This window comes from Schistocerca nitens, chromosome 1 (assembly GCF_023898315.1).
Source record: "Schistocerca nitens isolate TAMUIC-IGC-003100 chromosome 1, iqSchNite1.1, whole genome shotgun sequence".
NCBI classification, from domain to species: Eukaryota; Metazoa; Arthropoda; class Insecta; order Orthoptera; family Acrididae; genus Schistocerca; species Schistocerca nitens.
This window is the reverse complement of record NC_064614.1, coordinates 64,461,529-64,467,001: the sequence shown is the minus strand read 5'-3', so window position 1 is coordinate 64,467,001 and position 5,473 is coordinate 64,461,529. Positions and strand designations below refer to the sequence as shown.

General features: G+C 40.3%; 1 non-coding gene across 1 annotated transcript; it reads right to left on the bottom strand.

Annotated features, from left to right (window-relative positions):
- Positions 1-364: 364 nt before the first annotated feature.
- Trnas-cga (transfer RNA serine (anticodon CGA)) lies at positions 365-437 on the bottom strand. The gene has a single exon. It is a non-coding gene; the product is annotated as a tRNA-Ser (tRNA).
- Between the last annotated feature and the right edge of the window lie 5,036 nt (positions 438-5,473).

Genomic DNA, 5,473 nt, shown 5'->3' with positions numbered 1-5,473 from the left:
AGAGGATTCGACAATGTGCAAAAAAAACTATTGATAGGAAACTTCCTGGCAGATTAAAACTGTGTGCGCCGACCGAGATTCGAATTCGGGACCTTGCTCTTCGCGGGCAAGTGCTCTACCATATGAGCTACCGAAGCACGACTCAGACCCGGCCCTCACAGCTTTACTTCTGCCAGTATCTCGTCTCCTACCTTCCAAACTTTACAGAAGCTCTCTGCGAACCTTGCAGAACTAGCACTCCTGAAAGAAAGGATACTGCGGAGACATGGCTTAGCCACAGCCTGGTGGATGTTTCCAGAATGAGATTTTCACTCTGCAGTGGAGTGTGCGCTGATATGAAACTTCCTGGCAGATTAAAACTGTGTGCTCCGACCGAGACTCGAACTCGGGACCTTGCCTTTCGCGGGCAAGTGCTCTACCATCTGAGCTACCGAAGCACGACTCAGACCCGGCCCTCACAGCTTTACTTCTGCCAGTATCTCGTCTCCTACCTACCAAACTTCACAGAAGCTCTTCTGCGAACATTGCAGAACTAGCATTCATGAAAGAAAGGATACTGCGGAGACATGGCTTAGCCACAGCCTGGGGGATGTTTCCTGAATGAGATGTTCACCCTGCAGCGGAGTGTGCGCTGATATGAAACTTCCTGGCAGATTAAAATTGTGTGCGCCGACCGAGTCTCGAACTCGGGGCCTTGCCTTTCGCGGGCAAATGCTCTACCATCTGAGCTACCGAGGCACGACTCACTCACGGCCCTCACAGCTTTACTTCTGCCAGTATCTCGTCTCCTTCCTTCCAAACTTTACAGAAGCTCTTCTGCGAACCTTGCAGAACTAGCACTCCTGAAAGAAAGGATACTGCGAAGACATGGCTTAGCCACAGCCTGGGGAATGTTTCCAGAATGAGATTTTCACTCTGCAGCGGAGTGTGCGCTGATATGAAACTTCCTGGCAGATTAAAACTGTGTGCGCCGACCGAGACTCGAACTCGGGACCTTTGCCTTTCGCGGGAAAGTGCTCTACCATCTGAGCTACCGAAGCACGACTCACGCCCGCCCCTCACAGCTTTACTTCTGCCAGTATCTCGTCTCCTACCTTCCAAACTTTACAGAAGCTCTTCTGCGAACCTTGCAGAACTAGCACTCCTGAAAGAAAGGATACTGCGGAGACATGGCTTAGCCACAGACTGAGGGATGTTTCCAGAATGAGATTTTCACTCTGCAGCGGAGTGTGCGCTGATGTGAAACTTCCTGGCAGATTAAAACCCCGAGTTCGAGTCTCGGTCCGCGCACACGGTTTTAATCTGCCAGGAAGTTTCACATCAGCGCACACTCCGCTGCAGAGTGAAAATCTCATTCTGGGACTATTGATAGGATCTGCATAAATAGCATTAGCCTCCGCAAATTTACCTATAAAACAACATAATGAAATTACTATCAAAATAGTGAACGAAAAATAAATAGAATACAAAATAAAGAAAAGCTACAATACATATACAGATAAAACTGCGAAGGGTTCGTGTCTGATCAACCACAACTGTATATGGTGTAAATAACTCTGGTTTAATGTTGCAAACTTATCACAGAAATAACGCATTTATACAGTTTACAATGTGACAATGTTACAACAGTTGTCAAATGAACGCATGTCGTCCTCAGAAAGTGAAATATTCCTAAACACAACAATGGTAAATTTGAACTAGAAGTTTCTTTACAAAATTATTCTTACGACTACGTCATGAAGTTGTCCAGCACTATGATAAATCATGCTGGTTAAAAGTACGGTACTATTTGGGTTGACAATCAAGTCTACGGGGGATGGTTAGTTTTGTGACAAGTTGAGCAAAAGGTTACCCAAGATCGCTCCAGTTTACATTGGACACAAGCTGGTGAACCAACAAGTTTGCACCTCTGCGCCCATTATTTACCTTAGCTGCGATGAGCTGTCGTTTTCATGGCTGCTCACGCCCACTGAAATTCCTATAAGATCTAATTAAGCCTTTACTGATTTTTTTCAGCATAAACTCTCGCTATGTTTCTTTTGATGCGAGAAAACTTGTACTCATCCTTAGTCTTGGAATATGGCAACATGCACGCTCATGACTGGAGCAGCGTGCATATTAAAATGCCCTCTCAGTCTTCACAGGGACAATTAATTAACTGGCTGGTTCGTTTCACCACAGTGTGAGCTCAACAATGCTGCAGCTAATATGCAGCTGAATGTCAGCCGCAGTGAATGCAGTGCTCACTCGAAGTTCTCCTCTGCACGGTACAGATTGTTATGAGCTCCATTCTGCATCTGACGCCAGTTCAGAGAAGAGCCTACGGAAAATTTCGGTCTCGTCTTTCTCATAGACCACCTCTCTCCCCACCTGGGTTCTTTCGTTCTCCACATCATGGCTTTCTTCGACCAATAGGAGCGTTCCTCTTATTTTGTGGAAACTCTCTCTACCAATTGCAAGGGCCCTACCATTGAACTGCATCAAAATCTCGGCACTTTACTGTTTCCTAGTTCGTTTCCGCCAATCGGACGTTTCGTGCCCACTCACATTTGTACCATTCGCTGTTCACGTGATCAACTGTGTCACTGGTTTTGTTTGTAATTTGGAATTCCGAAACACAGTTTTCTTAAGCTTCTGTCCTACTTCTGGTGGCCCGTTACTTGCTCTGCAGTATGCGTCACCTGTCGAGTCAGTGACTCCCGCCGCGGGACGCGCCCCTTAAGAGCTTTCCATAGTGCCTCCCGTGCGTGGTGTGGCCTTTGCACCTGCCCTTGCTGGCACCCACAAAAAACGTTTCTTCTCTCTGCTTGTTTCACTTTCTACTCACTGACATGCATTATATAGGAGTGGTGTGTTAATACCTTTCGATTCAGTGTCATCCCTTTTGCATTACATACTTAGAGGCTAATCTGCTCATTACCACCAAAGAAAGTAAGGTGTCATATTCACCTTCCTGTTACAATGTATAAGACTCTTATGTATGGTGCAAAATTGACCTTCATTCATTCTGCCACCTTACACACCCCTACACCAAATTAATGAAAAGTTAACAAGTAACAACACCCCAGAAACTATATTAGATAAATGCAATAGTCTAGTCAATGTCTAGCCAATAGTCTAGCCAATGTTAACAGCACCACTTACTACATAATCAAGAAATTAAACAACCTCCTTAATAAATTTTACACATATAACAAAAATAAACAATAAAGAATTCTAGAACATTGGCTAAAACATCAAAGACATAAAAATACCGCCAATAGAAGATTTGTTTGCTTCGACATTACTAACCTATACACAAATACCTCATCCATTAAACAATAGATACACAGAACAAAACTACTCAAGTACTGAAAAATTGTGTTACAAAACCCCGCAGAAATTATCCAATTAATAAAACTAGTCTTCCACAGAAATTACTTCGAATTTGACAATAAAATATGTACAGAAAAAGATAGCTTCGCTATGGTGTGCATCACTTCTGGAACTGTAGCTGACATATTTCTTAAGAGCTTGTAAGATAAGTTATTCAAAACTAAATACTTAACAAATCAAAATATCATATACTACTACATATATACAGATGACGCATTAATACTTATAGAAGGTAACCTCACTAACATACATGAAATACATAAAGCACTGAATCAATGAGATCCCAAAATTAAATTCACCGTAGAACATGAAACTAATAGAACAATTAATTTTGTAGTCTTAACTCTTAAAAATCGACAGCAAACATTATTTCGAAATTCATAGAAAGCCTACCACAACATATTATCAACACACAGCTCATTTCATCCCAAAGCCCACAAACTCGCATTTCTCCACACTGTGCTTAATAGATTGATAAATCTACAACTAAAAGACAAAACAATTCAGAAGAAAATAAAAATCTTAGGATACATAGCCCAATAAAACGATTATAATTCCAAAATGATATCAAAACTATCAAAAAGGCTTAATATACATGAAGAAATAACACTAACCACACACACACAACGAAAAAGAAAAAAGCAACATACGTAACCATAACTTACCTGGGGAAGATCTCAAACAGAATTAACAAATTATTCAACAAAACCGGCATTTCCTTCGAATATCAAAACAGACACAGCCTCAAACACAAAATCTACAAAGGTAACTCACAAGTCCCCTACATAACAAGTCCAGCATTTTTAAAATTTCATGTAATACGTGCTACAAATTCTATGTAAGACAGACCAGCATAAACTTCAAAGAGCACACCAGAGACAGTGAAAACAACCCAACCACATTCTTTCAACAACTGCAAATAGAAAACATGACACAAACTCCATAAATGAAGCACTGGAAATCTTCCACATTATGCAAAATGGAGCAATCATTAACATTCTTGAAGATGTTCATATTCATATTCACATGAATCCAATAATCCACTACATTTACCGAACGAACAAGTCGACCTCGAGCACAAAAAATATTAAAAACTTTATTGATATTATGAAGCAGTAAAATGGGTAAAATAAACAAACCAGAGATACTAAGTAACACACATCCATAGTGACACCATAAACACCGTGTAATGCAGATACAACATCAAGAAAACATCGCAAGTCATAAACCATAACAAAATTTGAACGTAAAAATAAAACAATAATCTCAACGCAAACCAGACGAAAATTCAGGATAAAGACACAATCAGAACCAAACCTAAGAAAATAATCAAAACGTAACCTAATTTCCACACATCACCCTTACTTTAGAAGTAACTATGTAAACATGTAATAGCCTTGATCCACTGTCACTGAAGCTGTCAAGATGAAAAAATCATTCATGAAAACACACTAATCTATATCTAAAAATCAGATATAACAGTACATCTACAAAGAATGTTCAAGTAACATCTAAATACAAAGTCCAACAATAACAGCATATGGCAGCATCGATATTACACGTAAGTTAAAAACACCAATCGAACATACAATACCTTTACGATCATAGTTGCAGTTTACTGTATCAAGACTATCACTTATTAATGCGTTTACAGAACATGTGGCGATGGCAGTATGCCGAACCGAGGTCAGTGTGATTTACACAATAAAACTCATATGAAAAATAGTGTAACTGATATATCATTAGTGTAATCATATTAACGACGAGAGGTTGAGTGATGGTGTGTGATGCAACATAAACTTTCTTCGTTACTCTACGTTCGTCTAAGACTGCAAATATTGTCACCATCAAAATTCATTTTGACAACACCATTTAAAATCACTGTCTATGCTACTGTACGTATTCCGACTTAATTTACAAAAAATGAACACAGCTCACTAAGAAGCTGAGTTTGGACTGCCATTTGATGTAGGTCCTGCCTCAACTAACACCCAACGCATTCTCCCCACACAATGGTCTGTCACCCCTATTTACCACTTTTTGGAGTCCTGTGACATCATGTAAGCAAAATTAGTAACACTTTCCCTTACTGTAATGC